Consider the following 15,875-nt stretch of genomic DNA (forward strand, 5'->3'; position numbering starts at 1 on the left):
AGTTGTTTCTCAGCGGGGGAGTATGATGGCGACCATCATTCTAGTGGGCCTCTCGGCCAGAGTACTAGTGGGTCTATCGGCCAAGTCGCCGCCTAAGCCCGCATGAGTATAGTTACCAGGTTTGAGAATTTAGGGTTTCTATGTTTTAGTATTTTAGTATCTTAGCAATTAAGGAAAGTATCCCTTAATAGTTATCTTTATTCTTTTATTTGAGTCTATCTAGGAAAGTAAATCTCTATATAAGAGAAGTCTAGTCTGTCTTGTTAATCATTGAATTGAATTATCAAATACAAAATCTCCTTGATTGCATCTTCTTCTTTAATTATTTCAGTTGTTCTTCGTTTAATTATTATTTCGTCAGCTTTATTTCATTAGTTTAGTTTAATAATAATGGTGGATTCCATTACTTTTACGCTTCCGCAACACTCTACACCAGTTTCTCTTTGATTTCATTAGGTATTTAAAAATACAAAGGATTCAATAACCACCCTAGTCCCTTTATTTTCATTAACTCAAAAATGACTGTTGTTTTTCTTTTCAAATCAATAGTTGATTTTCATTTCTTACCGGATCCTGCCACTAAATCAATAGCCAACATTATCTCCTCTCAAATGTAAGAAATACGATAATTTGAGAATGTAAAAAAAGAACAAAATGAACAAATAAAGAACGTATCAAAATATTTACATATTAAAATTCTCGCTATGTTAATATCTTGAAAGGTGATATCTTCATTACGCTGCACGTGACATTCCAACTAGGTTGACACCTCACAGAGCATCCATCATTAGAATCACCACTTACTATTGTTATTATTATTTAATGAAACCAAATACAAGAGGGGGACATAAAGCCTAACCCTGAATTTAACAAATGATCAGACCATTAAAAGACTATAAGATTCATCTAAACATATGTGAAGAGATACCATTTAAGCTAATTATCTGAATAACTGAGTACACACTTCTTCGACTTTAACTCTTCTTCGTCTTTAACTCTTCATTCTTTGGATCATAATTTTCCGATTAATTGACTACTTCAGATGTTGAAGTACATGATCAAATTCTTGAGTGGTGCAATGAAGCACAATGGGTCCATCTACTTTGATATCAAAATCAAGATTCTCATAATCTGAGTATTCATCTAATAACATCATAAACTTGGAATATACCACATACTTTATCGGAACCCCGTATCTTTTACAATCTTCTCCAACGTAAACCGGTAGAAAACCCTTGTGTATTTTTGTAGTATTATTTGTATCCTTTGCTAACAGTTGGTCATACTTGAAGTGACTTTGTTTCTTACTAAACTTTGTTTTTAGAGATGAAAACATCTTCATCATCCTCATTATTGTGTGAGAAAGGATTAATGGGAAACAGGACTCAGATAAAGTTCATGTTCAAATATTTGAGTGGTACAACTGAGAAGAATGGGGCCTTCAACTTTGGTATCAAGTTCATGACTTTCATATAATATCCATCTAATACTTAACATCTTAAGCTTTGAACATACCAAAAATTTAATTGGAACAATGTACCGTTTGGATTCTTCTCCGACCTAAATCGGTAGAAATTAAACCCTTTTATATTGCAGTAGTACTCTCCCTTGCTAACAATGAGACATATTTGAAGTCTTTCTTTTCCTTACCTAATTTTCTCTTTTGGGACTAAAACATCTTCAACTTAACTATTTGGTTGGAAGGAAGAAAGGAGAGAAAGAACTCTTATTATTAGAAGCAAAACGCAAGAGAGAATTTCAAGCTAGCGTAAGATCACAGATAGATTGTGTATTAAATAAATTAGGAATTTGATTTATATAGAAGAAGCTTTAGGGATTTTTAGAGTTAGAATCTAATTGTAATTCTAAAACTACTACATAAGATCTTTTTTCTAATCTCAATCTAGTTTTAATTGTGTAGGATAAACTAGGTAGTTGCAATCTACATATTGTTTCTCTTTGATTTCATCAGATATTCATATATTGTAGGGATTTTATAACTACCCTAGTCCTATAATTTTCATCAACTCAAAAATGACTGTTGTTTTTCTTTTCAAATCAATAGTTGATTTTTTCATTTCCTATGGTATCCTGATTCTAGATCAATAGCCAAACTAAATCTCCTCTCAAATGTAAGAAATACGACATTTTGGCAAATTAATTAAAAAAAACAGAATCAACAAGTAAAATAACATATCAAAATATTTACAGATTAAAATTCTCGCTATGTTAATATCTGGAAAGGTGTGATATCTTCATTATGTTGGACATGACATCACAACTAAGTTGACACCTCACGAAGCATCCATCATTAGAATCACCACCTGTTATGGTTGTTATTATCTATATAACAAAACACAATATTTTGTGCTGACTGGGACAAGCCGAAAGACAAATCCGGTCGTCCGTTGTGTTTTTGATACATTTTTTACCTTCAGATCTATTACCCACCTTGATTTATTGACCTACTCAAAGAAGAAAGTGACTAAACCCTTTAATGTGGTCGGTTATCTTTCCTGGCTCCATATCCCTCTTTCCATTCCCGCGTTACAACTCTCCAAACGTTCCAACATTGATGAAGAGATTGATGACCTGATGTTACAAAACTGGATGAAATTTATGAAATTCCTTATCTTCTTATCTTCTCCTTCACTCTTCTTCCATTTCTTCATCAATTTGTTTTCTTTGATTTAGGGTTTTGTTCCTTTCTTTTTAATGGTTTCCTTTTCAGGTTAAGGTGTTTTGATGAATCGTGGCAGAGGATTTCCAAATCGAAATGGTGTTGTAGGTATCATGTTCATTGGTTCATTGTAACAGTGAGTGATCTTGTAACTACCTAAACCAAATCGAAATGGTTTTATTTTTATTGTGGATGGGTTCTTCATCAATTTCTTTTCAAATTCTTTGATTTAGGGTTTTCTTCCTTTCTTTTTCATGGGTTTCTTTTCAGGTTAAGGTGTTTTGATGAATCAGTGCAGAGGATTTCCAAATCAAAATGGTGTTTAGGATTCGTGTTCATTTGTTCATTGTTATAGTGACTGATCTTGTAAGTACCTAACCAAATCGAAATAGTTTTATTTTCAATACTTATATATACTTAATTTGATCGAAATGGTTTTAGTTTCAATACTTATATATGGTGGATGGGTTCTTCATCAATTTCTTTTCAATTTCTTTGATTTAGGGTTTTCTTCCTTTCTTTTTAATGGGTTTCTTTTCAGGTTCGGGTGTTTTGATGAATCATGGCAGAGTGATCTTGTAAGTACCTAAACCAAATTGAAATGGTTTTATTTTCAATACTTATATATGGTGGATGAGTTCTTCTAAAATGCAAGTCTTGTAAGTACAATATACCTAATTTGATCGAAATGGTTTTATTTTCAATACTTATGTATGGTGGATGAGTTCTTTTAAAATGAAAGTCTTGTAAGTACAATATACCTAATTTGATCTTGAGTAGACGAAGATCCTTCGATGATAAGTATTGAAAATAAATTACAGGTTATCAACCTCTTGGTTTAGGGATTTGTTCCAGTTGGTTGGTAGTTCGATTCAGGTTTAGGGATCTAGGGTTTTGTTCATTTGTTTTTAATGGTTTTCTAATGATTTAGGGATTTATTCAATTTGGTTGGTAGTTCGATTTAGGTTTAGAGAAATTGATTAAGAATTTCAGCCTCTTGGTTCAGGGATTTAGGATTTTATTATTTTCTTTTTAATGGTTTTCTAATGATTTTTAATAGATTTCTTTTCAGGTTAAGGTGTTTAGGTTTTTGATGAATCATGGCAGAATTTTTGCAAATGGAAATGGTGCTTAGGGTTCGTGGTCATTGGTTCATTGTTATTCAATTACAGTGAGTGATGCTATTTATTTTCAGCCTCTTGGTTCAGGGATTTAGGGTTTTGTTCGATTTGGTTGGTAGTTAGATTTAGGTTTAGAGATTTAGCCGCAAACTTGTCTATTTTTCTGATATTACTTAGATTTCATTTTCTCTCTCTCTTTAGATTATGGTTTTATTGTTTCAATCTTTACAGGTATATAATACTGCGCATTTCTTTGTTTCAATCTTTACAGGTCTATAATATTTTCACTGTTTAAGAGTAGATTTATTAGATGCTCCTAGAAAATGGTAAAACCTTTTCATCTCTCTAAATCATTTATCTTTAAGTGTTTTACTGTTTCATTCTTTACTGGTATATACACTCTCTTTCGGTACATTAAACCGTTACTGAAAATGATAGGTGGAAAGTCCACAAAAGTCCCGAAAAAGCTTAGCCGAAGGTGGTGATTGGAAAACACACTGAAAGCACCACATATGGTTTATGAATTACTGTGTTCTAATTACTTTGGTCTATTATGTACTAGCTTCCGATTATCCTTTTATATGATGAAAAACTATTTCAACCAGTGAAAAAATAGCATTTCCCTACTCTTTCAAATTCTTTTTTGTTAGTTGTGGTGGTTGGCTCTACTTTTGCCAATTCAAGAGAGTTGTGTTTATAATATTAGCCTATTAGGTGATTCAGGGGAAATCTGAGTTATTATTTGGCTATCGATTTGGCTTAAACATACTTGAACTGTAAAACAGAGTTGGATGTTTCATAAGTGTTTACTTGAAACTCATATAAGTTTCCACTTGAAACTCATCAAATGTGTGCTCTCAAAGTGTTCTTCCCCTGTTTCTTAATGGTTTTCATCATCATTTTAATTTGCAATTTTCATTAATAAATGAGAACCCATTCTTTCATAGTTATAATATGCAACATTGAACTATACCCATCAGATTTGTTTGAATCCGTTCTTTCATAGTTTTAGTTTGCAATTTTCATCAATATATAAGAATCGATTTCGAGTTTATTGCCTCTCTCTATATATATGTAGGTGACATCGCACTGATTGAACAGACTTTGATTTATCTATTAAAACATCATCATCTGAAGCAGAGCTCCTATGAAGGAGGAAACTTTTATCATCTGGTAACCAACATCTTTCATCTCTTTCGACAACCTAAATGCTATATAGTTTTTCTTAGTTTAATGTCATGTTGAACATATCTTTAGATGTTCATGTGGTGTGTCAAGGTCTAAACAGTGTACAGTTTGTAGTACCTATATTTTGAAAGTTGGGCTCTTATAGTTACTAGCAGGCCTACGCCTTCAACCTATTGCGTACATGATCTGATCGGTAAAGGGTGGCATATGCTATTGTTACATGATAATATTTGCACTAACAGTGTTAATTTTGATAACATGATTTGTATTACAGTGGTCTATCACAATTACCTTTAAAGTTATTGTAGTAGCATGTTTTTGCTATGGGTTGACACAAATAAACCTTGTGGTGAAGGGAAAAGAAGTAATGGTTCATTGACTTGGGCCTAAAAGAGAATTGGATAGGATGTCAGATTTTGCTGACATAAGGTATTTCCTTAACAGGTTAGGTAATATACAGATGGTTATTTGGATTGAATTGCGGATAAGGAAGTTATTTGGTTGAACGTTCCAAGTTCCTGTATTGATCAATGTGAGATTTCTTGAAAACAGGTCTGCAGAAGTGTTGATTTGCATATTAAACATCCAATTACCCAACCCTTTTCGGTCTCCTGTTACGACTGAAGGGTGTTATAATAATCTTCCATGTTATAGCAATGGTTTGTTCTTGAGATGAACACATGAGATTAAATCAATCGTTGTTGAAGATTATCGTATTTTCTAGCAAAATTTGTTCATACGTTAGTTCAATTTAGCTTTTGCTGATGAGTTATCTATCAATGGATGTATTTTGGGTATTATTTTTATCATGTTTGCTAATTTTTTAAATTTATTTTGAGAATTTGTTTTTAGATTAATGTTGTAAATTGGTTTTTTGTTTCTTATTTCTTTCACATAATGCATTGTAGATCTTTTGGTTTTCCTCCTTAATGTTGTTTCTACTTTCTATTTATCTTTACTTCCTATTCATGTTTATAATATATGATAACTTAAAAACTTTGGAATTCTGAGGATAGAGAAACAAGTTTCCGAAATCATTGAAGGAAAACATACATATTAGAAGAACGTCATGTAAATGAGACCATTAAGAACTTGCTACTTTCATCTGAGTATAGACTTCAAATTTAACGTACTCCATGCACACGACTAAATTGTTGGTGAGTGCTGACTAGGACAAACTCAAATACAAACTATGGGACAAACCCGGAGACAAATCTGACCGTCCTCTACAAATCAACACTATTAATGTTAAAAGTAACCTGTTAATATAATATGTGATAAGTTAAAAACTTCGGAATTCTGAGGGCAGAGAAACAAGTTTCCGAAATCATTGAAGGACTTACTACTTTCATCTGAGTATAAACTTCAAATTTAACGCACTCAATGCATACGACTAAATTGACCGTGCCCTATGGGCACGGGTTATACCTAGTTATTGAACGAAATACAAGAGGGGGGACTTAAAGCATATCCCAGAATTCAACAGATGACCAACCTAGGATTAAAATAAAAAGATCCATCTATACATATGTGAAGAGATACCCTAATCATCTTAATAACAAAGTTCACGCTTCTTCAACTTTAACACTTCTTCGACTTTAACCTTCGTTCTTTGGGTCATATTTTTCGGATTAATTGACTACTTGAGATGTTTAACTACATGATCAAATACTTGAGTGGTACAATGAAGCACAATGGGTCCATCAACTTTGATATCGAAATGAAGATTCTCTTCATCTGAGTATTCATCTAATAACATCTTAAACTTGGAATATACCAAATACTTTATCGGAACCACATACCTTTTTCTATCTTCTCCAACGTAAACCGGTAGAAAACCCTTGTGTACTGTTGCAGTATTATTAGTATCCTTTGCTAACAATTGGTCATACTTGAATGGACTTTGTTTCTTACCAAACTTTGTTTTTAGAGATGAAAGCATCTTCCTCATCTTCATTATTGGGTGAGAAAGGATCAATTGGAAACAAGACTTAGATAAAGGGTACTGATAGGGAATGAAAAAGATGAGACAGAAATAATTTCAGCAGAGAGCAGAGGGCACAAGATCTCAATGACTTGTTTAGTTGTTTGTGAATAGTTTACTTGGATAGTTAACTTATATACAGAGAAAACTTTCTAATTTGGATTCGGAGGTTTTATAAGATTGTGGGTTTATTAGTTTCCAATGTGCCGGTGCCATTAGATTGTGGGTTTATCATTTTTGAGAAACATTAATATAGGATAGTGTACCATTATCCTGGATTTTATATATCTAAGATTTTATCTATGTGAACTAAATAGAGGATCTTAGTTTAATATAATGTATAGATACACTTATGATGGTCGCCAAATTTGAAATCTAAGTCGAGCGGCCCCATATATTTTGTTGCAATTGAGATTTTGATCAAGTAATACTAGCTCCAAATTTATTCTTGCGAGCTATGTATATGACATAGGACGTGAACTCAATTTTTAATGCATAAATGATAATCGTTTCCCCTAAAAAAACGCCATAGAAGCATCCGCCAAAACATCTGGACAACTTTTCGCAAATATTCACGCCCACACTAATAGCTTATTTAATACGAGAATTACATATGATTACATTTCGGTTTTAGGGAAGACATTAAACTTCATAACTCGCTAAGAGTTAGACTGCGTTCTTTATTTATGTCCATATCTTTAGGTATTGGCTTCCCTTTCCTATTTAGGCTAACGTTTACGTAATAAGAACTTTTTTTTAGGTACAAAATTTTGAACGAATTTCTTTAATTTTTTTTGTTTTTCCGCGAACTGAAATTGGTGGAATGTTTTTTTATTTCTCTTTAAAATTTTGTACTCCCAAATTTTTTTTTTCCTCCCAGTATCGTTTCTTGTTAATAGTGTCTCCCCCGCCTCTTTGACTCTGGTTGATTCGCATGGACCACCCCACTCTAGAAACACTCTTCGCATCTTTGAAATAAGTGGGGTCGAATCGGTTTTATGAATCAAAATCGGTGTCTTAACCAATTTCCATTCCAGTTAACACTGGGTCAAATCGATTTTGGTTCACAAATCTGTTAGCCTTCATTGATTTCAACTCGGTAACTTGATACTTCCTCCATATTATTCTAAAATCTCTTACAAAAAATATTAAGACATAATTCACACATGTTATTTATCTGTTATTTGGTGAATGAGTTATCTATATAACAAAACAGAACTTGTTTTTGCTTACTAGGACAAAATGCAATCTGACTAGGACAATCTAACTTGGACAAGCTGACTAGGACGAGAACAAAAGATGACCCCTTAGCCTGACCCTCTATTATTTGATCCAACCATTGAGAAGAACATAACCCTACACCTTCTCTCATTAACCCACGTGAATCTTCAATTTCAAAGGATGTTACAAATTTTAGTTTCTTCATCTTCCCGTCGTTCCCGATGTTACGTCTCTCGCTTATTCGTTTAACCCTAAATTACTTCTGTTATATTTCTCCTCCTTCTCTTTCCTCTTCGAAGAGATCATATTGCATCTGGGTTTGGATTCTTAATCTTGATTCGATAAAGAGTTTTCATACTTCTTTTTTCTTCCATCTTTTGGATTCTTCTCTTGAGATTTTGAAATCTGTAAATCTAGATCATGAAATTTGCCAAAGTGGGTAATAGATGAGATGAAAATCATCATTCTTACATAAGACAAACACACTTAAGGTAATTTGCATCTTCCCCTTTATCTTTTTAATCTATTATTTTCTCTTAAATTAGTCTTTGAAATTCTGAATCTTCATTTTTCCTTTTTCAATTTCTGAAGGAGACATAAAAATGGGAGGTGGAAAACAAACAGTTGATAAAAGAGTATAATAGAAGTAAAGTTCCGAAACCCTAATATCTAATTTGCCCTAAATGTTTTACCCTATGAATTTATATTTCATATCTATTTTTAACTTGGGTTTAACCGAAATCTTTCTTGATCTCCAAAGTATCGACCCTTGTTAATAGTGTCTCGCATGGACCACCCCACTCTGAAAGCTTTCTTCAGCATCTTTGAAGCCGGTGGGGTCGAATGGATTTTGAGAATCTTAATCAGTGTCTTAACCAATTTCCACTTCAATTAGCTTTATGTGAAATCGATTTTAGTTCACAAATCGGGTTGCCTTAATCGATTTAACCTTGGTAACTTAGACACTTTCACCATATTATTCTAGAATCTCTTCATTAAAACTTAGACACAATTCACATATGTTATATATCTGTTATTTTCTTTACAGTTATAAACATACAAAATACGGATTTAAATTATAAATTTATTTTTTTTGAGTTGGAATCGTAGACTAACTTGGACCATTAAGTGTATATTAAGTTTAAAAAGTAATTGAGGACACATGATATTAAAGAAAGTGACAATTTCCGTATTAAATGGACGAAAAGGATACTCACCAAAAAAAGGCTAAAATAAATCAAATATTTATATATAATCATTTGAGAACCAAATACCCATCTCTATAACTTCAAGTTTTAACTAGTAGACATGTTGAAATTCATGTGCAAATATTTGAGTGGTACAACTGAGAATATTGGGACCTTCAGCTTTGGTATCAAGTTCATGACTTTCATAAAAATATTCAGCTAATAACATCTTAAACTTCGATCATACTAAATACTTAATTGGAACAATGTACCGTTTGCGTTCTTCTCCGACATAAATCGGTAGAAAACCCTTTGTATTGCACTAGTATTATTAGTACTCTCCCTTGTTAACAATGAGACATAAAAGTGTTTCAAATTAGCGTAAGATCACAGATAGATTGTGTATTAAATAAATTAGGAATTTGATTTCTATAGAACAAGCTTTAGGGAGTTTTTGGAGTTAGACTCCAACTGAAGTTCTATAACGACTATATCAACTAGTCTAGGATAAACTAGGTAGCTGCAATCTAGATATTGTTTCTCTTTGATTTCATTAGGTATTTAAAAATACAAGGGATTCAATAACCACCCTACCCTAGTCCCTTAATTTTCATTAACTCAAAAATGACTGTTGTTTTTCTTTTCAAATCAATAGTTGATTTTCATTTGTTACCGGAGCCTGCCACTAAATCAATAGCCAACATTATCTCCTCTCAAATGTAAGAAATACGATAATTTGAGAATGTAAAAAAAGAACAAATCAACAAATAAAGAACGTATCAAAATATTTACATATTAAAATTCTGGCTATGTTAATATCTTGAAAGGTGATATCTTCATTATGCTGCACGTGACATCCCAACTAGGTTGGCACCTTACGGAGCATCCATCATTAGAATCATCACTTACTATTGTTATTATTATTGAATGAAACCAAATACAAGAGGGGGACATAAAGCCTAACACTGAATTTAACAAATGATCAGACCATTAAAAGACTATAAGATTCATCTAAACATATGTGAAGAGATACCATTTAAACTAATCATCTGAGTAACAGAGTACACACTTCTTTAACTTTAACTCTTCTTCGTCTTTAACTCTTCATTCTTTGGATCATAATTTTTCGATTAGTTGACTACTTCAGATGTTGAAGTACATGATCAAATTCTTGAGTGGTGCAATGAAGCACAATGGGTCCATCAACTTTGATATCAAAATCAAGATTCTCATAATCTGAGTATTCATCTAATAACATCATAAACTTGGAATATACCAAATACTTTATCGGAACCACGTATCTTTTACAATCTTCTCCAACGTAAACCGGTAGAAAACCCTTGTGTATTGTTGTAGTATTATTAGTATCATTTGCTAACAGTTGGTCATACTTGAAGTGACTTTGTTTCTTACTAAACTTTGTTTTTAGAGATGAAAACATCTTCATCATCTTAATTATCGTGTGAGAAAGGATTAATGGGAAACAGGACTCAGCTAAAGGGTATTAGTGGGGAATGAAAAAGATAAGATTGAAATAATTTCGGCTTTGAGCCATTTGTAATCTTCTTTAGTCACATTGTTGTTTTGTGTTTTGTGAAGTTAGTCTTCTCATCTAACTTCTGTAAGCTTTCTTTAATCAATGAAACTATTCTATTTCTTCCAAAAAAAGAGAAATAATTTCGGCAGAGAGCAGAGGGTATAAGATCACAATGACTTGTTTAGTTGTTTGTGACCAGTTTACTTACGTAGTTAACTTATATACATAGAAAACTTTCTAAATTGGGTGGGGAGATTTCCTTGCAGGGGGGATTCTTTTAGGTCATTAGTTTCCTATGTGCATGTGCAATTAGATTGTGGGTTTATCATTTCTTAGAAACAGTAATATAGGAGAGGTGTACCATTAAATTGTAGCCTTATCCTCGATTTTCATAGATATGAACTAACTAGTGGATCCAGAAGATTCTACCTATCTTAAAAACAATCCTAAGAGGAGGATGCTTGAGGAAGAGAATTTTGTTCAGGGTCAAATCTGCAAGAATCCATTAAAAAGGTCCTGACTTCGCATTAGTAAACTTGAGCTCGTACAAGCAGCCTACTAGTCTTCCTATACTTTTTTTTTTGATGAGAAAGTCTTCCTATACTTGCCAAAACCTCTTACTTAACTAGTAAAATAAATTGTGAAGAAGTTACTACAAAATCTATCTTCCTTACATGGGGGTGATTCCTCCTGGGTTGTTAATTTCCTATCTTCCTTGAATTGTGGGAGAAAATCATTTTCAAACTATGTTATTATCTCTAATTCATATCTCTCTCTCTTCATCTCTCCCTCTCTTCAGGGACGGATCCAGGATTTTCACTTAGGGGGTGCGGATTTATATACCTAAATAGTTTTTTTTTGGCAAACACAATAATTAATAAAATACTTAGATTCATTAATTATATTGATACATCAACGATTACAAACGCAATTGACCTTTACGAGAGTTCATATTTTGAAATGTTCGCATAATCGACTCATTATCAATTTCACTAAAAATTTCTTTTTCAATAAAGACTACTAAACTATCATTTAGCCACGCATCACTCATCCTGTTTCTTAAGCGTGTTTTAACTAGCTTCATAGCTGAAAAAGCTCTTTCAACGGAGGCAGTTGCAACCGGCAAAGTCAGTGCTAAAGTGATAAGCAAATAAACTAGATGATATGCTTTATCCCTATTAGTTTCCACCAATGTTCTGGCAAGAGCTCAAATTCCATCTAAATTTGAGAAATCGTCATTGTGCCTCATATCGTAAATGTAATTATCAAGCTGAGAACTTAGTAGCATAGTGTCAAGACTACTGAAATCTGACGGATAAAATTCAGCAAGACGCATCAACTTACTTTTGTCGAAAAGAGAAAAATCTCTAGATGGACTCAAACATGCCATACAACGGAGCAACTCCGTATTCTTCTCAGTGAAACGAGCATTTAATTCTTGAAGTTGCATATCAATAACGGTATTGAAAATCTGCACTTGATAGTGATACAAGTTTGTAATTTGTTGTGCATTCCTTCTGCTTCTCCCTTGAACTATGTACGAACCATTAAGATCAACAACTTCAATATTATGTTTTTCACAAAAAGTACAAACATTCCAGACCAACGATGACCACGATGACCACTCATGTTCTCATACGTATTGGATTCTAGATTTTGATGACTCAACAAAATCCATTGCAATCACAATATCTTGGTCTTTTCTTTGTAGTACTTGTGACAATTCATTTGTTATTCCCAACAAAAGCTTCATCAAATGTAAACAAAATACGAACTCAAAAGTTTGCATCTTGGATAACAAATCTATTGCTTCCCTTTTTTTATCCGCTTTAACAGAATGTGTAGCAATAACTTCAAGGACGTCCATCACAGAACTAAACATGGAAGGTTCTAACAAAGATGCCAAACTGTTATAGTGTGAACCCCAACCAGTAGCTCCAGATCGCCTAAGACTTGTTTCTTGATTTAAACCATTTCCAGTTATAAGGTCTCCGAGTTCATTTGCTTCTATTTTTTTTGTTTTTTGTATAATGTTAAGCATACTTTGTCGCTTGCACGATCCTCCAATAACATTAATCATTTGCCCGACTAAATGGAAAAGTAAGTTCATACTGACATGATTATCCGCTAGTGATACCAAACAAAGTTGCAGCTGATGAGCAAAGCAGTGGACATAATAAGCACATGGATTTTGCTCTAAAATAAGGGCTTTTAGACCATTATACTCTCCTTGCATGTTACTAGCTCCGTCATATCCTTAGCCTCGCAAGCGAGAAATACATAAATCATATCTGCACAAAAATGAATCTAATGCCATTTTTAAACTTTTAGCGCAAGTATCTGTCACATGCTCAACCCCTAAAAACCTCTCAATAACACGCCCTTCGATGTTCACATAACGAATCACAATAGTCATTTGCTCCTTTATAGAAATATCTCGTGCTTCATCAATCAAAATAGAGAAGGGAGCATCATCGAGATCACTAATAATCCACTTAATTAGTGTCTACGAATTTCATCTCTATATTTGGATTCATAATTTGAAATTGGTAATCTAAGCCCCGGATCAATTGGTAAAGATGATAAATTAAATTCGAGAGGACTTACCAATGTCGGAGTTTGTTCCGGTGTTGGAGTCGGCCCCGGTGTTGGAATAGAAAATAACGTTGGAGTCGAGTCCGGAACTTCCAGTGTTGAACTTGATGAACCCGAAGAAAATTTTCTTTTAAAATACCTTTCCATAATTATTAGTTGAACTTGAATACTTGATTAGATGAATGAGAAGAAGAAGTAGTAGTAGAGGAGAAGTGATTTCGGTGTGGTTTGAGATGAAGAAATGAGAGATATATATAAAGGTAAAACATTGTGTAGTTGGATAGTTGGATAGATGAATTGAAGTTCATAGAGGTTTAGGGTAGATGAATTGAATTTTATAGGATTTATGATAGATGATTTGAAGTTTATAAGATTTAGGCTTTAGGATAGATGAGTTGAAGTTTGTAGGATTTATGGTTAGAGTTAAAGTTTGTAGGGATTTAGGGTAGATGAATTGAAGTTTATAGAGTTTAAGGGTAGATGAATTGAAGTCTGTAGGGGTTTATGGTAGATGAATTGAAGTTTTAGAGTTAGATGAATTGAAGTTTGTAGAGTGTAGGGTAGATGAATTGAAGTTGGTAGGGGTTTAAGATATTTGAATTGATTTTATATAGATTACTAGTTAAATTGATTATATTTTAAAAAAAATAAAATAAAATTGGGTGGAAGCTAGGTTCAAACGCGTGCCACACGGGTTCCCAACCCTAAGAGGCTTGCCATCTCTCCAATCAGGCCATTCTCCAACTCTGTCATAACAACGCACATTCTACATATACTTGAAAGCACAAGCACTTCAGAAATAAAATTTAAAATTTAGGTACTGGGTTTCGAACTCATGCCTTTCACGTCAAGTGCACTTGAATCCCATACTTTAACCATTACATCAGAGTCTTCTTCATGTCATCTAAACACATCGTTATATACATATGCATATATACCTATATCTATAAAAAAAAATTATTACTACTATTACTATTTTTTTTCGGGAGGATCCAGGGGCCGCTCGCACCCCCATGGATCCGCCCCTGCCTCTCTTCCATCGAGTTCTCATTCATTTATAAGAGGATAAACCCTCTTGGCACGTAGTTACTCCTACAAAGAGAAAGTCTAACCCATCATGCATCCTCTTTCTCTATTGAAAATCTCAGTGAGTTTGTCATACCCATTTTGGGTAACTTCCTATTGGCCCACGTATAATAGTTAAAAGATCAAGTGAAGAATCAAACAGTTTTGCATTACATGATATATTTACAATATAAAGTATAAAACAGTAGGTTGTAAAACTATAAAGAAATATTAAATATGATTAAGGGTGAGCAAAAATTATGAATCAGCCAAATGAAACCGAACCCAACAAAACCCAATGTTTTCTTGTCGAAATAAACTTAAATTTTGATTTTACTTCGACTCAATCTAAATCAACCGTTTTCATGCCATAAACTATTATGAAATAACATTTTGTTGGTTTACATTACGGTTTTAAAATGTCACAACGAGGTTCTGTTCAATTATATTATTGTTTTGAATTGGTCGAATCGGCAATCTAAACTAAGATAAATAGACTTAATCAGTTTAAAGTCTGATTAGTTTGGCTTAGGACATTAAAAAAATATTTGGAAAATAGACATTTTTATGTTTCAAGATCAATAATGTCTCTTTCTATAAAACTCTCTTCTTTCCTCTATCTCACTCTACCAAACTTTGAATGAAACTAAAACTGTTTAACATCTATCAACATGCTTACAAGATAAAGAAAATTACTAAAATCGAATCTTTTGTCCTAGTGAACCAAACAGTGGTAAGTGGAAATATGGAAACTATCTTTTTTTCTTTCGGCTACCGAACGAATGAAAATATGGAAATATTAACGGAGAAAATGATTCCGAGAGTAAATATTTCTCAAAGTAAATGTTTCTCTATTTTTTTTTCTTTTCTCCCAATTACTATCAAACACTATTTTTAATTGTGTTCTAGAGTATATCTTTGGATGAAAACCACCCTACTCAATTTATTAGGACACTATTTTTAATTGGGTCCTAATAAATTTACAACCAACAATTATGAACAAACTCAAGCCCAGACAGTCAAGTTAAGAAACATATAATAATAATAATAAGAAAGAAAATAATGCTACATATATTCACTCGAGATGTTTATATACATATTCAAATAATTGAGTGGTACAATTGAGTAGAATGGGACCTTCAACTTTTATATCAAGTTCTTGATTCTCATACGAATATTCATCTAATAACATCTTGAACTTTGAATATACCAAATACTTTATCGGAACTTCGTATCTCTTGCATTCTTCTCCAACGTAAACCGGTACAAAACCCTTGTGTGTTGTTGTAGTATTATT

General features: G+C 32.9%; 1 long non-coding RNA gene and 1 pseudogene across 4 annotated transcripts; one reads left to right on the forward strand and one right to left on the reverse strand.

The window, feature by feature from the left end:
• Nucleotides 1-2,499: 2,499 nt before the first annotated feature.
• On the forward strand, nt 2,500-5,910 carry LOC147568597 (uncharacterized). 4 transcript variants are annotated; one of them, XR_015231066.1, is made up of 8 exons: nt 2,500-2,816; nt 2,951-3,046; nt 3,222-3,258; nt 3,741-3,851; nt 4,073-4,127; nt 4,880-4,974; nt 5,345-5,418; nt 5,542-5,910. It is a non-coding gene; the product is annotated as an uncharacterized LOC147568597 (long non-coding RNA). The 4 variants fall into 4 exon arrangements; XR_015231064.1 differs by lacking the exon at nt 5,345-5,418 and having other exon boundaries at nt 5,434-5,871; XR_015231065.1 differs by lacking the exon at nt 5,345-5,418 and having other exon boundaries at nt 3,753-3,851; nt 5,434-5,871.
• Nucleotides 5,911-11,837: 5,927 nt separating this feature from the next.
• On the reverse strand, nt 11,838-13,660 carry LOC147568598 (uncharacterized; annotated as a pseudogene).
• Between the last annotated feature and the right edge of the window lie 2,215 nt (nt 13,661-15,875).

Source organism: Eschscholzia californica, unplaced genomic scaffold (genome assembly GCF_041429995.1).
Source record: "Eschscholzia californica isolate CP2 unplaced genomic scaffold, dmEscCali1.0.p SCAF_1, whole genome shotgun sequence".
Classification (NCBI taxonomy): domain Eukaryota; kingdom Viridiplantae; phylum Streptophyta; class Magnoliopsida; order Ranunculales; family Papaveraceae; genus Eschscholzia; species Eschscholzia californica.